The sequence below is a fragment of the Tyto alba genome, unplaced genomic scaffold, assembly GCF_018691265.1.
Source record: "Tyto alba isolate M040663 unplaced genomic scaffold, T.alba_DEE_v4.0 Super-Scaffold_2, whole genome shotgun sequence".
Taxonomy (NCBI): domain Eukaryota; kingdom Metazoa; phylum Chordata; class Aves; order Strigiformes; family Tytonidae; genus Tyto; species Tyto alba.
This window is the reverse complement of record NW_024881282.1, coordinates 41,153,286-41,171,413: the sequence shown is the minus strand read 5'-3', so window position 1 is coordinate 41,171,413 and position 18,128 is coordinate 41,153,286. Positions and strand designations below refer to the sequence as shown.

Sequence of the window (18,128 nt, the reverse complement as noted above, 5' to 3'; positions counted from 1 at the left end):
TTAAAATGCTCTCTGCTTGCTTCAGCAGTAACTGTTAAGGACAGTAAGGCTGTTCAGTTCAGATTTGAATCAACCCCCTTGAATTGTGCTTTTGCGAACATAGTGTGGCAGCGTGCACCTCATGACACACTGCGAGAGGGAAAGAAATTGGAAAGGTTTTTTTTAATTTTTTTTTTTTTTAAAAAGCTTGCTAGACCGTCAAAGGATTTCCTTCAAATGTCCTGCAAAGCCAGTAAATACAGAGCATTTTAGAAAGCAAGAAGTTTTGATAGATCCTATTGCTTCCAAACAGTTACTGCATGTAAAGAGGGTCTTGTCTCTGGAAAGGGTAAATGGCTGTGCCTACAGATTCAGCCTACTATGAAATACCTTGGTGCTCTTAGTGTGCAGCCAGCAAACAGTTCAAGTGTAACTTTGAGGCCAAGGCTCTGCGAGATGCCTGCCAGCAGGACCTCATTCCTAGCTGTGGGAGGGAGCAAGGTAACAGGAGCTGCAGATGCAGAGAACCATCTTGTTTTCCCAGTCCAGGCAGGTCCGCCTCCATCTCAGTGCTGTGGTGGGATAGCAAAGGAGCTGCTGCCATTTCCTGCCTGTGAAATGCTCCCAAAGGTCTATATCTTTAAAGTATGCCAGCTCTTGAGATGATGAAGACTTTGGCATACAGCTCATGGGATCAGGGAAAGTCAGCTTTCCTTTATAGGATTTCAGTGGGGAACATCAGAGAAACTGGCCGTGCCTTAGCCTGTTGCTGGTTTGCACGTTAGCTTCCTGCCAGTATGGCAGCATGTTTCACTGATCTACTGTTTTGCTCCGAACTTCTTTGACGCCTGTACATTTCAGGATATATGAAGATATATGACTTTCTCTGGCCAGGTCCCAGCTGTGTACTCCTGTCTCGGCAGCTCCAGACCCGGAGGAGGCAGTTTGCCTGGTCAATAGTGCAGGATACTCACTGATACGTTAACAGCAGGGTGCTGAAGAAGATAAATGTAAACATTTAACAACTGCCTTATTCAGCCCGTCTGATACTTTAAGTGAAGCAGAGGCCCTAGGGAGAGAAAATAAAGAAAAAGAGTATGTGATCGTATAATTAAAGACTGGATCATAATGAATATGCACAGAAGGGTTGAGTTAAGGTTATACTGGCAACCCAGCTTCTGATATTTCCTAACTTTTAAGCAATACAATGCAACCTTTACAACATTTCTTTCATGTTGTTTTGGCAGGAACTGTTTCTCGCCATTGGTTTGGAGAGAGCCTAGCACTTCATGAGTTCTGTCATAATGGAAATAAGTAATAGAAATACAACTACTTTTATCTGTGCCACACACACATACACACCCTGCAACTATTGCAACATGCTCATTTCCCAGCTTTTTCTGAAGGAAGCTACTGAGTGTTCTTTATGGTAGGTAGGAAGATTCAAGAGTTCAAAGGAGAAGAATTGTTTTTTAAAAATTTGTTCTGGTCCTGGAATGTGAATTAATATCTATTTATTCACAAAAATAAATATACTACATGTACAACATGGATGTATTTTTTTTTCCTGTTTGGCAAATTATTCCTGACAGAATAAGGAAATGCAGGAAAGTGTGAAGGTGTTATTGGCTTTTTATGCAGTATCTTGTTAAAGCCTTTCAGTGTAGAAAAGCATTAGGTCTGTTCTCTTCCTATTCCAGTCAGTTCTAGCTATGATTTTGCACTGTTTGGCATTGACCTAATAAAGAAGTAACAGTTGCAAAATAGTTGATATTTGTTTCCAAAAAGCTTTATATGTGCCTTAGATTGGCATAAGCTTTTTCTCACCTTTTAGCTGAAGAGTACTGTTTGCAATATATAAAATAAAACAACAATCCATTCTATGTAGTGTTTATTTTTAGTGTAGGTTGATGTTATTAATATACCACATTATTTTTGTCACTTAGCAAGCATTTGAAAGTGTATAACAAGAGGTTGCTTCCTTATTTTTTTGTTTTTGCAGAGGAAAGCTTACCATGGGATGCATAAAACATTTATTAATGTTTTTACTCTCTTTAGGCTTTGCTTTGAATATGTAGTTACAGCTGTAGAGACATTAATTTGCTATTCCAGGGGGCAGATGTAACCCAGAGAGTCTGTAGCCAGCCCTGCATGTCCACGCTTCTGCCCACAGGACCCCACGGCCTGGTTGTGAGTTGCCACTTTGTTCTCTAAAGTTGTCAAGCAGGCACCTCTCAAGCTACAGCGGTGATACTAGCATCCGTCTCGGAAAAACTTTGGCCACACAACATGGATTAAGATGGAGACAGAAGCGGGTATCCCCCCTCACTGCAGAGTGAGTGCCCTTCAGTGCCTGTCATGGGGTATCTTGGGCCTAATTTCTTTCCTGAAAGCCAGTCCTTGAGAACAGGCTGCCATTCACATTATGTTGCCACAAGACATGTTTGGACTTCAGCTCGGGCTCAGAAATGTCTTACGGGTCCAGCCCTCTTGTAAAGCGGCACTCCACAGTGAGGCAGGGATAAGGGCTCTTCAGCTCTGATTGTAAGGCTTTCTCTCAACCCAGCATTACGACACCGAAAGTAACCTCAGTGTTGTAGCAATGAGTGTCTTATCCTGAAGAAGTGTGGGGGTGAAGAAGTCAGTCACATATTCTTCCAAAATGGAGAAGTCTTGCTTTTGAAAGCATAAGATAGACTGGTATGAGTCAGAGAAAGGGCAAAAGTCTGATTTGTGACCACACTGGGAACTCCCCTCTTCCTTCAACGTGCTCATGCATGCACACACACGCACACACTCTGCATTTGTAGACTGGTCTATCAGGCAATGAATTCCTTAAACCATTCCTCACACGAGTCCTGTTTAAGCAAGTGAGACAAGTTCCATAAGCCAGAGTCCCATTCTGCAGTCCAGCAATAGATAACAAACATTTCTGCCACTGCAGAAAGCTTGAGGGAAGGTGGAAAGACTCGGAGGGGCAAGAGGAAGCTGTCAGCAATGGTTATAACTATGGCACATTCTCCAGAAGTAATTTCAGGAAAACCCACTCATGGCATCCTAAAATGACAAGGCTTGCTCTGTGGGGAATAAGTTTGATTTCAAAGGGACTACTCACAGAGGAGAGAGGAGATATTCCTTGTGGCATGAGCCTCAGGTGGCAGAAACCAGAATCTGGCCGGGACAGATTCAACAGACAGCTTTTCCTATGCTGTTTCTTTGATTTCAGAAAACAACATGTGACAGCATGCACATGTAGCAGATAAAAAGCAAATTCAGTAAATAGTATTCTGTTTTTGTTCTAAACATGAATATATATATTTTTTTTTTTTTTTGAAGCGGGATAGCAGCAGGTGTGGCAGCACACGGGGCGCTTGTTTTTAACAAAGCAATCACAGTTTGGATCCAGTAACAGCAAAAATTTAAGAAGACAATAGAAGCAGGTTATCTGCAAGCTTGTCAGCGGAGAGCTCCTCACAACACAGAGTTATACATAACCATTATTACACATCCATTTTTTCATTTGTATGCACTTATGAATAAAACAGGAGAGGCTAATATAGATGAGATAAACAATCAGACATTGCAGTCCTGCATGGGAAAGTTAATAACAATAATATTAAAGTGAAAGGGGCTTGTAAGTGAAAAAAAGTGATTTAACCATTTGTTGTCATCTTCTGGATTCAAATTATGTCATCTCAATTTCCAAATTTTTACTTCTCCTGTAGTTTTTCATACTGCAGCTGGAATGGGAGGGGTGATAAGGAGGTTTATAGTTCTCTGCTTCCCAGAGCTTCTCTTCTGGCTTGCAGTATAGCTCTAGGGAGGCCTGAAATCGTTTTAGAACTCCCTGGTCCGTAGTGGCTGTATCTGGGCTCTTGCACTGACTGGTGACAGCCAGAACAGCCCGTGTCAGTCAGCACAGGGCTGTTGGTCCCCCCAGAGTCAGACAGAGGGAACCATCAGAGGCAACCTGCTGGAAGAAGAATATTCCAACACCCACTTAGGCATTTCTTTGTGATACTGAAGCAGCTTGAAGAAGCAAGGGGAGGCCTAACATTTAGTCCCATGTTTAATCCCACTTTACATGGTGTTCTTGAAGGGTTGGTTTCCGGGTTTGAAGGCAGTGGTTCCCAAACCAGGGCTGTCACCCTCAGCAGAGGTCACAGCAATGACAAGTAGTGTCCTGAGCTCAATCAAGAGTCGTTTTCTTCTGGTGTTTACGCTAGTAGTTGAGCAGGCATGAAATCAGCAGCAGGGAAACAAGATTACAGCTAGAACAAGCTTATCAACCACTGCGTTAAGGACAGCAAAAATCATTATGGAATATCATTTGGCCGTCCGCATAGTGTTTGTCCACAGAATAGACATCTAAACGTCTGATCCATTTTAACACATTTAATCATATTTTTTACAAAGATATTTCCAGACCAGAGCTCCATGAAGTGAGGAGTCCGCCAGCCTAACTATATTAGCCATAACTAATGAATTTTAATGATACTTTTATAGCAGTATTTCCTGTCCATTAGAATTAAAACTGTGACCGTCTGAAGATTTTAGGTGCAAATTTCATTAAAATAATTAAACATTTTAAGAAACTAATATGTTGGCCCTGCAAGTATTCATTTTTCTTTAGTATTTGCAGCTTGGGTACTTTGAGTTATGATGTAGTTAAAAAAATCTAGACAGATTTTTTAAAAACCTTCAAAATTTCTGAGAAAAAACCCTTTCATTTACTTTCCAGTGCAGTCATAAAAATATCTTAAGCATCTTTATTTAGGTTTGTGATTTGGAAACTAGGTAGACTTACAAATTTATGGCTCCTTTGGATCAGTTATTAAGTAGTAGCTACAGACCGTCAGCAAACCTGCCTGTCTCAAAAATGCCTCAAAATAGCAAAACACAGAGACATTGTAATGGTAACACTGGAGATTTTAGTCTAGGCCTACACAGGCTACAAAGGAGATTGCCCACTATTCACTTATTAAGACAGAAGAAACAGTAAAACAGTGACTATACTATGTAGCTAGACATCCACACCCGCCACTAAAACTCCTAGCATCCCTCTGCCAAGGCTGGACATGATGTTTTTGATTGTAAATCAGATGCTCTTGCACGTTTCATTCAGTTCAGGGTCTGGCTTTGGAGGACAAATGTTTTCAGATTAGCTGCTTTTTTATTCTTTCACTGTGGTCTGTCATATCTAAATCCTGCATATCAATGCAATTAATACACTGCAGTAAAAACAGGCACTCATAATTTTCTTTCATTTTTCCTAGCCAACACCACAACTTACTCCCTTTCCCATTGTCATAGCACTGCTCCTGTTACAGCTTTTTCTTCTCCTTACAATGGTATTAACTCAGGCATTTTAATCAGTCTCAGACAGAAATTTAGCCTGTGAATTCTCAGGATAAAATTAATATAATTAGTTCTCTAGAACAGATTTGACAGGTTGAGGGAACATCACACTGAGAGTCTATATATTACCTTTGAGTACTGATAGATTTTCTGGATATAATCAGGTGGAAAAAAAATGTAAAAAAATCACAGATACACTGTTCTTACTTGGCTGTATAGCTATATATATATTGCTGTTCAACTGCATATATGTTTGAACACTTCAGATATGCTCGCGTGAAAATGTGGTCATTCATCCCTTTAACGGGACTGTATTGGATGCCGCATGCCTAAAATTAATCTGTTTGGCCAGTCCCCATGCAAGTTGAACTCTTTCCCCAGAAGCAATGAACAAACCTGAACACTCAGTAACTTACTTTCCTAAATTCACTCATGTGAGTAATCTCCCTGACTTTGATGAGATTATCCATATAATTGCAAATGAACAGGATCATGATTTTAGGGAAAATAACCCAAGACTTTGCATCTCAGAGCTCCTACGGCATGCTTTTTCTCCTTTCTGAGAGATGTGCCATAAACTGAGGAACCTGCTTTGTCCTCTATTGCCTATAAATTGCTAATTCCTACCAAAAAAGGAAAAAAGAAAAGAGAAAAGAAAAAAGAAAAAAAAAGTTCCTAGTTTTTAATGGTACTGTTTTTACAGAACACAAGACCTATCTGACTGTTAGTACAAATATCCTATATGAGGACGCTTGATAACACTGGAAAAGGGGGGAGAGGGGCCTAAATACAAGCAGAGGCAGTAGTCTACTTTTATCTCACAAAAAAAAAAAAAAAGAAATATTTTCCTCCATTGTTTTTAAAGAACCTCAGAAAAGCTTAACTAAAACAGAAACAAAAATCTTGACAGCAGAAACATACACCTCTATAAAATTAGGCCACTAGTTCTTATTTAGATTAACCAGATGTCTCAGAGAAGCCTGCATTGAAAAACAAGAAAAGCACAGCTTTTTAATTAAAAAAAAAAAAAAAAAGGGGGGGGGGGGAGATGCATAGCATTTTTGAATATAAAAAATCACAGCCTTGTGATCTAAGTCTTTTAGTCTTCTGCTTCCAACATTGCCTTCAAACAGTGATCATTTTTCCCCCCATGTTTGTCTCTGATGCATTTCCAGAGACAGGAACAAAAAGCTGCTTGATACCCCTCTTACAATGGAAAGGAGATGTGCCTGGCTGTGTGGGAGGAGCTGCTCGATTCTTCCATGAAGCGCTGGGTACACATGCTTCAAGCGGCATTAAGTGTTCCTGGGAGCAGGGAACAGAGTGTTCCAGCAGGATCTAACATACAGGCAAAGACAGAAAGCCATTTTCTTCACAGCTACACAATGCATTAATACAAGATCCCAAGCTTGCAGAGGATGAACCTACTGTTTCAGAACTTTTTATTTCCTTTTCTTTTTCTCACCTTAATTCACATTTAAATTATTTAGGAGGACTCTGGGTTTTTTCAAACAAGATTTTTTTTTTAAAGTCACTGCTTCATGAAAGCCTGCTTATAAGAAATTACTTAAGAGATATAACAGTCGCATAAAGCATCCCTTAACGCTCTGCATAAAATGTCTTTGCAGCAACATTTTCTTTACTTTGAGTTTTTGTGCCCCACAACTCAGCAGAGGGAAAAAAGCAGAAATTCATTTGAGAGAGTAACAGGGGAGAAGGGAGAGCTAAAGGCATGCATATTTTCTCTACTGGACAAGAGCACAGTGCTGTGCCCCACCATAAGCAGTTGAAGCCCCACCAGCTGTCCCAGCCCTGCTCTGATGCTGTGTCGTTGCAGCTGGCTCAGGCCCCGAAACTGCACTACTTCATACCAAGAAACCCACATGTGCAAGGCCAAGGCAGGGAATGTCTGCAGCACATTCCTTTCCTCCTCAGAGACATGCCTTCATTGTTTCCACTCAGTTTTGTTACCGTGGAGCTGTAGGGTATTTCCTGCAGAGTCATCTCCTCCCACCACCTCAGAGGTTTAGTCTCATCTACCAGGCAGCATGGTTTCAGTAGAGTCATGCTGGAGCTGGTGTTGCCAGGACCCAAACACTTCTGTTTCCCATAAGAAAATTTAAAAAGCGAAACACAACAACAAAAAACTGCCAATTTTTTCCCCCTCAGAAAATTCCAAATCTGTTCAAAGCTGCATCCAAGTGTGGGTGCATACCCCCTGCATTTTCTGTATTGATATCACAGTATAAAGAAGTTACTGAGTCTGACCAAGAGTGATCATGAGAGCTCCTTCCGTTCCTACAGTCCTAGAGGAAATTATCTGGACATTAGTTATGCAATTTCCTGCTTTATATCAAAGGCAAATTCACTAGTTTATATGAAGATGGCTTACTAATAGCTGGTATTTCCTGAAGACTGGTCATATTTTTCTTTCTTAAGGTAGTAAAAGGTACAGTAAGAAATAGTGATTGAAACCCAGATTTTTCTTGTACATGTTTTAAATTGCTAGACTACTGCAGTGATTTCAACACAAAAATGACTTAGAATGATGAACCAAACCTCATTTCTCTGCTTTGTTGATTTAACCTCAATATTTCAGTCAATGGCCAAAAGTATAATAAGGATGAACTTCAGTTACTCGAGATTTGAAGAGAAGTCAAAACCCTCAGACTAACACAACAGCTATGAGGGCTCAATACCTTGAGCACCTTTGATGATGTGAAGAATCCCACTTTCTTGGGGTGCAGATGGAAATTTCATCTTTTGTCAGCTCACAGTGCATTTGATAATTGTGGATCTCATTTCATTTTTAATCTAAGAATCTCAAATCACTTTGACCCTGTGTTAGTAAATGCCAGAAGCTTGCTTTACTTTCCCTACTCTAGTTATAAAACAGTTACATTGACCACAGAAATGCTTATGTCATCAGTGGAGGTTTTAAAACAAAGACAATAGCAGTTTTACTATTCCTGATAAAGGTAAACACTCTTCTTTGTGAAGACAGAGACATAAAATTACCTGTAGTAAATAAAGGTATGGATGGTCGCATAAAAATGCAGTAGTGTTGCTCATTAACTCCAAAGATTGGAGACCAAGCAGATGTTTAATGGAGGGTAGAGGAGAATTTTACATTCACTCATTTCTGAAGCAAATGAAACAAAGGCAATGGAATATTTTTGTTTTATAACTGCCATGAGTCCACTCCAAGTATTTTTATAGTTATCATTACTAACTTCCTCATTGATTATATATCAATTGCATCAACTCCTTGAAAAGAAGGTGACCAGCCAGTTTATCCATACCTTCCTGTTCTGGAAGCATAAGGTCAACACATTGTTGTGCACTAATGTCAGCTGTTTGCTGATATGTACACATTCCAAATTCAACAGGATTTCTTCTGATAATAGAAGAGTTTTGACATGGACTTCTGTGGAAAGAAGGTAAGATTTTACAACATTTTTCACTGTGTGGAATGATTTAGAAACCTTTCCTTTAAAATTTACCAAACCAATTTTCTTTTCCTTCACCTGGCTTTTGACCTATTGACTGACATTAACGCTTGTTGTTTTTCTCAGTTTTAACTGACAAAGCATTAAAATGTTGGGAAATAGATGAGTTCCTTCTTGCCAATAGCAGAGTATGAGATCAGGTATTGTGGAGAGGCAGAGTCCAGAGGATGCTTGTTAGGAACTATATTTTCTCAGTAGCCCTCTAGCACGTAGCTCCAAGTTCTTGGACTGGAGAACTTTGCTTACCACACACACATGACAAACGGCTTTAAAAGCTATCAAAATTATTGGAATACTGAAGGGTCAGTTCAACGGGAGTTAGGCATATACATTACTAAGATCAATTATTTTTCTTTCTAAGATGATTGAATGAACTGTTTCTCCCTTGCAAGTCAAGCAAGACAAACAACAATGAATGTCATCCCTTTGCTAATTTGAATTATTTGAATCCCTCTATGAATACTAAAGAACTAAACCCCATTTTTTAAAAATTGAGGCCAGAATAGTGAAAGTTTTGAATGGCATATTTCATTATAAAAGCCAAGAAATGTTAGATTTTAAAAACTGGTAGTTTACCACATAGATTACAACACTGATAAAACACAGTTCAACAGACACTGTCCTAAGCAAGTCATTTGCAATTTAGGTGCAAACAGAGAATTAAATTCTAAAGAAGTTTGAAAATTAACAGTTAACAGACTTTGAAGTTTTACTATTAAATTGGGACCATTATATTAACAGAACTAAAATCCTACTCCGTAAGGGGAATAAATCAATTTCTACCTTCAGTTTCATATGCACAGATAGTACTTTGAAGAGAATCAAGTCTCCCCCCAAAAGAAGTAAATTGTAAACACTCTTCAATTTGCCAGGACAGAAAGCAAAGACAATGTATAACTGTAAGTAGTGAAGCATTCCAAATTTCTTTAGGTATGTCATTTGTACATCCAAGAGCTCATAAAAGATGGGGAATTGTTTTTACCACTTAGCAAAGCCTTTTATGAAAAGAAAGAAAAAAAAAAAAGTCAGCCCTTTCATCCTCTCAAATTTGTACAGGCTCCCCTATACCCCCTCTGCTTGGCCTTGACTCTGACTGGCTCCCCCCAGAGTTGAGGGGACATTGGACTAATGACTAACACCCCCCACCCCACTGCCTCTGGGGGAGCTGCAGAGGGCTTGGGTAACACGAGCTGTACCCACTTGTAAAGGAAAAGCCAGGACATGTTCCTGTATGATTCCCATTTAACCCCTGATTAACTAACAAACCTTTAGCCTGTTACGTGTTTCCTCACCCTGAATTACAACACATGGTCTTGTCCATGAGGCCACACAATAGCTGTGCCCATGAGCCATGGCCCAAGAGAAGCAAACCAGATGATCTTTAAGGTCCCTTCCAACCCAACCCATTCTATTGTACATGTATAGAGTGAAACTCTTGGTGCTGAGGACCTAAAAAACACAATATACAGCTTCTGGAGCCTGGTCCTGTGGGCTATATGTGACCACCTCTATCCTGGTCCCATGAGCTGTACATGCATTAGTGGATAGAGCACATTTGGTGCGTGGTCCTTGACAAGGATGGCGTGCATCAGGCCGCTTACGCGTTGTGAGCATGGAGAAAGGCATCGCTGTGGTGGTAGGAGTGAGATCCAAGTGTGGGGTGCACCCTGGAGATCCCCAGGACTGACGGGCCAGACAGATGTCAGTAACCTCAGAATATTTTTGCAGCCTGCTTGTGACAGCTACACCAGGCAGAGCGCTGGTGTAATGGAGGATCTGGGGACTTAGCAGCAATCAGGTCCACCTTGCAGCTGATAATGTGAATGTCTAAATATATCAGTGATTAGGGCTGCCCTGCATAGATTAAAGTCACAGCTCTGTATCTCCCATCTGAGGCACAACAGTTGGCCTTATGACAGCACAAACATGAACTCTGTGACCTGTTTTTCTAAACTGTTTTTTAGAGCAAGTTTTAGATATACTGGGTCACTGTCCGTAATAGTGGATCACAACACATGCAATCCCTTCTCTGAGGAGGTCTTCCTTAAACTCCATAAATTGTACTAGGGTGGATCAGGCTACATGATTAGGAGGTCATCTCTTTAATGTTTAAGATGCCTCTAATTGTGCTGCTTTGCATTTTTAACAAAAAAAAAAAAAAAAAAAAAAAAACAAAAAACCAACCAACAACAACAAACACCACTAAAATTTGTGTATAAAGCATCAACAAAAGCTTTAAGCAAAAGCAAAAGCTCAAATTTAAGCATTTCATTTTATCATCATTATAGCAATGATGCATAAGATACCCTGTTTTGTTATAATGCCACCTCTTCTTATAAAGGGGCCTCTGTTACCTGTTTTGCACAATTCAGGGGACAGAAACTGATCCTGTGATGCTGGAAAAGCTGTTCTAATTGCTTGTCTGTCCAGAGCTGAATTATAGGCATTGCTGCCTCGACAAACAGGAGTCCCTTTGCTCTTTGTCAGAAATCCCCAATATAATTATAAAAGATTCAATTCTTCCTGTATTTTTCCCTAGGCAATGACCTGCTTTGCTTGTATAGCAAAATCAACCCTGATTTTATCATCCAGAGGATAAAAAAGTTGCCTTATCTTTTTCAAATAAATACAACTGGGAATTGCAAACAGAAAAAAAAAAACAAAAAACAAAAAACAAAAAACAAAACAAACAAAACACTTATTCCTTTAATTGTTCACCATTTTACTATGAAGAAGTTACACACAGGGGAGACTTGAAACTTCTTTCATGTTCATACTCTTTAATTCAATTAAGGCCCTAAGCTAAAGCAAAGAACTAGTAAGAGTCAGAAACTATTGCTACTGATAATATAACTGACAAAAAAATTAATGACATCTAAACAATCCAAGTAGCTGTTTTGTTATGAGATTCTCCTTCTGAAGGAGGGTAGTTTGCCTAGTAGATGACAAAATTATGGATGAAGTCCTCACTCACTTTCTTCAGTCTTTGATTTCAAATAGGCCATTGGATTTAGGCACTGGAGGTGCAAAGAATATTTATATTTTCTAAATGGCCTTCTGTGATCTGAAGAGATAAATGGCATACATTTTACTTGCATTGCCTGCCTTCAGAGCCTAGGGGAAAAACAAAAGCACAAATAATGGATTGATTTAGATAGAATTTGAGATTATAGTCTAAGGATTTCAGACATGTATTGAGGATGTGTGAGAGGTCATGTAAAGACCCAGTCACATATGGAGTTTTTGTATGATAAAAGTATTGGCTGCCAAATGTGTGACTTTAAAGAAAAAGGAATTTAGGCTTGGAGTCATTAATGTAGTCAAAGGGAAGCATCATCAGCCTGACCCCTGAGCCTTAATGAGTGAATAACAGAAAACAAGCAATAAGAAAGCAGAAAAATATTTCACTGAATTAAAAAATAAACATGCAGTCATGATAAATACTTTTATGCTGACACATTTTCATGTGGTAACAAAAAGAACTCAGAAATAACTATTTTGACACAGAGAAGAAAAAAAAGAAAATGCATAAAATTTAAAAATACTCAGAAAAATGTCTAAAAATTCCTATGCCCTGAAACCCATGAAAATACCTAAATCTGCTGAAAATACATGAAGTGGATTCCATGATCAAGCAATTATCCTGAAATAATTGACAATATATATCTGAGGAGCTATATTTTTCTCAGGCACATTGTTTAATTAAATAATGACCAAAAAAGCAAAGTATGGACAATATTGGCTGTACGCATTGGGATGACTGGACTAAAAATGTCATCAAATTCTCATCTCCTAAGAGGAGAAGTCAGGTAGCAGCTGTTGCTCTACATACAGATCCTCTCTCGCAACAGGGATTTAAAAGAGAAGATAGCTTTATCTGCTCTCACTTGCAGCTCTCAAATACTGCTTTGGATCAAACCGATCAGAAAGTTCCCAGTGAGGAACTCTGAATGAACTTGAAGGCAATGAGACATTGGCAAGCTGGTTTGCTTTTCATCTTCTCACAGAAACTCTTGAGTAACAGAGTATCTTGAAATAAGGGTGAGGTGGGAGGGAGGAACCTTCTCCCTATGTAATACATGCAAATGCCCAACATCCAATTTTGGTAGGATCCTCTTAGGAAACTAGTGTGAGTCCTGTAGCTTGTATGAGTTTCTCCTGCAGGAGCATTGTATGGGAAATATTTCACCTCTAGTGAAAAAGCTGGCTCTTGGATGTCACTGCTCCTTCTTAGGATGTCCATGCTGCCTGACCTCATTAATCTTGTTTTTCATGGTCACTGTACTGTGCAGTTATTCCACTAACATATTGTAGTGCTGCCCGAAGCTGCTTTAATATATGCTCTATTCTATATTTGCCTAATTTGTTTAGCCATTTGTAGTGCATTGACCAGTGTAGGGACTCTCTTTCTATGGGCAAATGAGGAGAGCATATGGCATGGAACTGTGAGCTATTGACTGTGCCCCTGGGAAGCCCTGTAAAAGGACACAGATACTCTGGCACAGCAGTTCTACATACCAGCTCAATTTAAAAAAAAAAAAAAAAAAAAAATGTAACAATTTTCCACATAGGGAGCACTTTATATACATTTATGCCTATGCATATTGTTCTCTGAAGGAAGGGAGGGGAAAAGGTGCATACAGACTGGAATAGGTGTTTAAACCCCCTGACAAATTTGGGATCCAACTCAAGGAGTAGATGTTGGAGAGCTCAGAAACAGACCATGTTATATGGCAATGCAGGGAGCAGCACACAGTTCATTCACTGTACATTCTGCTTTCTGTCATTTTTAGAGGGAACAATAGAGCTGGCTAGATTCAGTAAACAAAGTAAAAAATTATGACAAGGCATTAATAGAAATAGGGCTTCTTATCATGAAATCATCTCTTCTGCATTTTACATATATGCATACATTTCCTTGCTTTGAAATAAAAGGCCATACTTCTATCATCCATTTTGCTCACTAAAAGTGTACATGGCCTCTTTGTTTAGGACCACAAAAAAAGCACAAGATGACAACTGACAGTACCTAAAAAGCATAAGAATGCTTTTTTAAAATTACACTTAGGTTTAATGAATGTTGGTGTAAGTTGTGAATCAAATATGAATTATTTGGTTTTGCAAGAATGCGTAAGCATCATCTACTATTGAAGAACATTTTTAATATTAAATTGCTTTGCATCCAATCCTTATTAACAACTTAGTTTTATTATTAACTGTATTTAGCTGAACAAAAGTGGAGAGAAAGCTAGCAACTTAGTTTTATTAACTGTATTTAGTTGAACAAATGTGGAGGGAAAGCCTGATACTTTAATGTTTCCTTCTTTTATTATTAAAGTTTAAATTGTATCCCATGTTTAATGTATAGTCATCAGACGATACCTACAGTACATTCTGAGTTGTTTTCCCTTTGTTAAGAAAAATTTGGATTTTTGATGGCATTATTCAGAAATGGCTGGTGACTCTGAGTGCCAAATTTGAGACCCTTTAACAGATGTATCCATGGTTACTATGAATACAGTTCACACACTAAAAAACTAGCGGGGTAGTAATAGTGAGAAAGAGAAACTAATTCACTTCAAATCTAGGAAAATTGAAGATCAGGCAGTCTGCCTTTTGTTTAAGCATTAAAACATCCACTCATCTCCAGCATAAGCCAGGAGATTCCTGCTCAAAATAATGAAAAGCCAGCCAAGCTTGAACTAAGTAGCCGTCACCCCTCTGTCGCTGTCATTACATGTGCAGTTGCTGTGGACACAGAGGAGATGTGCTTTTAGATGAGGGAGCAGTTATCAGCTCACAGCCCTGCCTTGACCATTTGTCCCTCAATAACGGCAAGGAACGAGGCAATTGGGAGAACAGAGCTGAGTGCTGCTAGAAGGGTATGAATATCCTGAAAGGCTCAAAAGCTTGTTCAAATTGTTTTATGGCAATGAAGCAGCCTTTGAAATCATTTGAATTACAAACAGTGAAAGTTTATTGCTAAACCAGTTATTGTTTCTGAGCCATAGGAGGCATCTGAACAGGGAGGGAAGAGCTGGAGCCGGATGGAGGAGGGAGTTTCTTACCAGCGTGTTGACTGGGTGGCATCTCAGGCAGCGCAAAGAGCAGATATTTGCTGGGGCGGGGAGAGCCCTTACTTATTCAGGACCTACTTAGTTGCCAGTGATGATCAGCCTGGTCCTGGGCACAGGTAGGCTTCAAGGGGAAGGTGACACCATGGAAATACAAGAGGAGGGAAGTAGAAATACTTGCCTCCCTCCCCAGATCCATTTTCTTCTGCAGTACCACACATAATTTTATCCTCCCATGTGATTCTGACTTGAGTTCTAGGTGGAGCTTCTGCAGGTGTGGAAATACTGAGAAAGTGTTGAAAGTCAGAAAGTGGTGTTTACACCTTGTATGTCCTGAGGGAACTGAGTTCAGCTTCTTGTAGCTGTAAAACCTGGGAGGAGTCCACGAGTAGATATGGGTACACCACAATGTTGTGTGGCCCCTATATCACAGAGTCATATGGAGATAGTTTTTCTGGAGAACTGATCCTTCCCACTGATTCAGATCAAGAGAGAAAACATCTTCTTGGGGAGGAGTTCCAAGTTCCAGAAATAATGCAGAAACCAGGATCTTTCCATTATACACTACAGAGAAAAGAGGTTTCTCTATATTCTATACATTCCAAACATTATGTTCCATAATGTACTGCTGTACATTATAGCTCCCCTAACATGACTGTCCAGATCTCCAGAGAAAATCAGCCAGTCCATCGTCCTATCTGCAGTCCCAGACTGAGACAGATTCTGGGTCATCAGAGAACCCAAATACAGGCACTCCTCCCACTGATAGGAACATATCAGCCTTAAGTCCCTCGCTTTAACCATACCAGTGTGTTCTTGGAACAGGAAAAAGTATTTACTCAGAAACTGATGTCCAGACGTGTCATGAGCACCAGCTGATCCAAGCAAAAAACTGCTATTCTCACATCTGAATAGCTGCCATATGCTTCCACTGAGGGGACACTCCAGGGATACACCACGAATAAAATTACGTCTTCTTTCAGCAAGACCTTTTGCATCTGAACAGCTGAAAGCACATTATCGGGACAACAAGCAACAGCTTCAGCTCCAGATAGGATGTATTCTATAAAGAAACCAACTCTGTGATGAAACACAGGAAAACCTGTATAACTGCATACATTGCACAAAGTAAATTAACAATTTATAACTCATTCACATAATGCAGTTCCTAGCAGCAGAAAGCAGACAATACCATATTCACTGAAGCTTTAGGAAGACACTATTTTCACTCTGTTTACAAAAAAACAGTTGCTCTCAGAGGCCTAAAGGAAATTGTAGGTGTTAACTAGCCTAACCCTTGTGGATTTGACTACCAGTTTTGTATCATATTGAGGTTGTACATGCTTGCATGCACATCTAAATGTCAAACTCCTTAGATGCATTGCAACTCAACTGGGTCATGTTAACGAGATCTTTAGAAGTGTATCTTTAGGTGTTCTCCCAGCCAAACGAGCATTAATCAAAGTCTTCCCTCAGCCTCATCCTCAGTAACAAAAATACACCTGTACTTTCCTCTTACCCTCAGTGTTGTCAGAGCTCTGACTTGATGGTCTGAGATAAAATATGTATGCACACATTCACATGCAAAACAATACCAGCTCTTACTTCATGAATGTCGAAGTGGTTTTCTTTGCAAATTTGTTTGAGTTGCTTATTTCCTGTCTGAACTTTGTGGAGGTATCTCACAGTGCGAGTTGGGGTGACTGAGTGATACTGCATGCAACAAATATATGCCCACATCACTGAAATATTTGCAGACACCAGCATGCCCATGCCCAAAATACAGGAAGTTAAAACAAGTTCTTTCTCTATTTACATGGACTTTTTTTTTCTTCTCTTTCACGTGAAGTGGTCTAAAAGTAAAAAAGCTGTGTGCACGGCAGAACTTAATTCAGAAATAAAGCATTTGACTAGTTCCATGACATGTTATTATTTTGCAGGGTGTTTAAGTTACTGAATGATTATACAAGAATTTAGACATCCATACAGTATTTGCCAAAATTAATTTCATATTCTTTTCTTACTTATATTAAGCACATAAAGAAAACAATTTCTGACCTATATAAATGGCATACAAAAACACTCTCCCCCGCCTTTTCCAAAGTTTAATCCAACAATCAAAAATGACAACAGCATAGATAGCACAAATGTCAGCCAGCTGCACACTAGCACAGACATGTTTCATGGAGGAGGTGGTAACAGCTCACACTTTTTTACAGAAGGAAGGCTGAGGTAGAGTCATGTTTGCTTTCCAGTATATATGTTCTTAAAAATTTTCTATTGCTCAGTTAAAGAAAAATAAAACAACTGCTGCTAACAAGAAGACAAGCTTCAAGTGACCCTTTAGTTTTCTAGATCGTGGTTTGTTATCTTGAAATAACACATGCATGCACATACACACACTCTCTCATATGCAGAGGTAAATTTTCTAAATACTAGCAGATTTTCCTAGTGCTCAAGTGCTCTTGTAACAAAGCGTGTTCTCTAAGACAGAACGAATATTTCAAGTCAAATGTAGCGATTTTTCTTAAACCAGACTGAAACTTTCCCCTCAGAGCCCAAGCACAGGGAAAGCATGGGAAGTGAAAAAATAAGGACTGCTCTTTGGGGAGGGGGTGGCTGGCTTCCAAGGGCACAAAGAAAGTACATGTCAGAGCAGCTGCAAATGCTTGAACTGGGATTCAAGCACACAACCGCAGCCCTCATGGTGATTAAGGAATAAGTTAACTCTCTGTAGAAAGATCTATTATTTATAACATGCAGTGCTCAGCACTGTACAACCAAGGAGGGAGGCAGCAACTCGACTCTTTTTCTCCAGTCTTAAATTTATCAGCAGCTCTCAGATCATTCCCAGCACACACTGCACTGGAAGCTCAGACACCTGGTTATACCAGCTTTCTTAATTATGCATTTTAAATGTATTCCTCCTCTGATTTTATACTTTCAAACCAGTTCAGCTATCACCTGATTGCAGTTTACACACAAACCTAATCAACATATTACAGCCTGGGAACTGCTGTGCTGTGTCATTCCATTAAAAGGAAACAAGCTGTTCCTGTGATGCATCCAATTGCCTGTTCACACAACAAAGTTAAACCCTTTTTTTAAAAAAAAAAAAAAAAAAGAAGAAAGAAAGAAGAAAGAAAGAAAAAAAGCAAGTATTACACACTTTTTGAACTGTGCAGCCATATGAGGTTAAGCCTTTCCC

General features: G+C 39.4%; 1 long non-coding RNA gene across 1 annotated transcript in view; it reads right to left on the bottom strand.

The window, feature by feature from the left end:
• Positions 1-885: 885 nt before the first annotated feature.
• The window catches only part of LOC116965717, a 33,697-nt gene continuing 16,454 nt past the window's right edge, over positions 886-18,128 (bottom strand). Inside the window, exon 3 of the long non-coding RNA XR_004409586.2 lies at positions 886-1,048. This is a non-coding gene — a long non-coding RNA (uncharacterized LOC116965717). The remainder of the gene's footprint in view (positions 1,049-18,128) is intronic.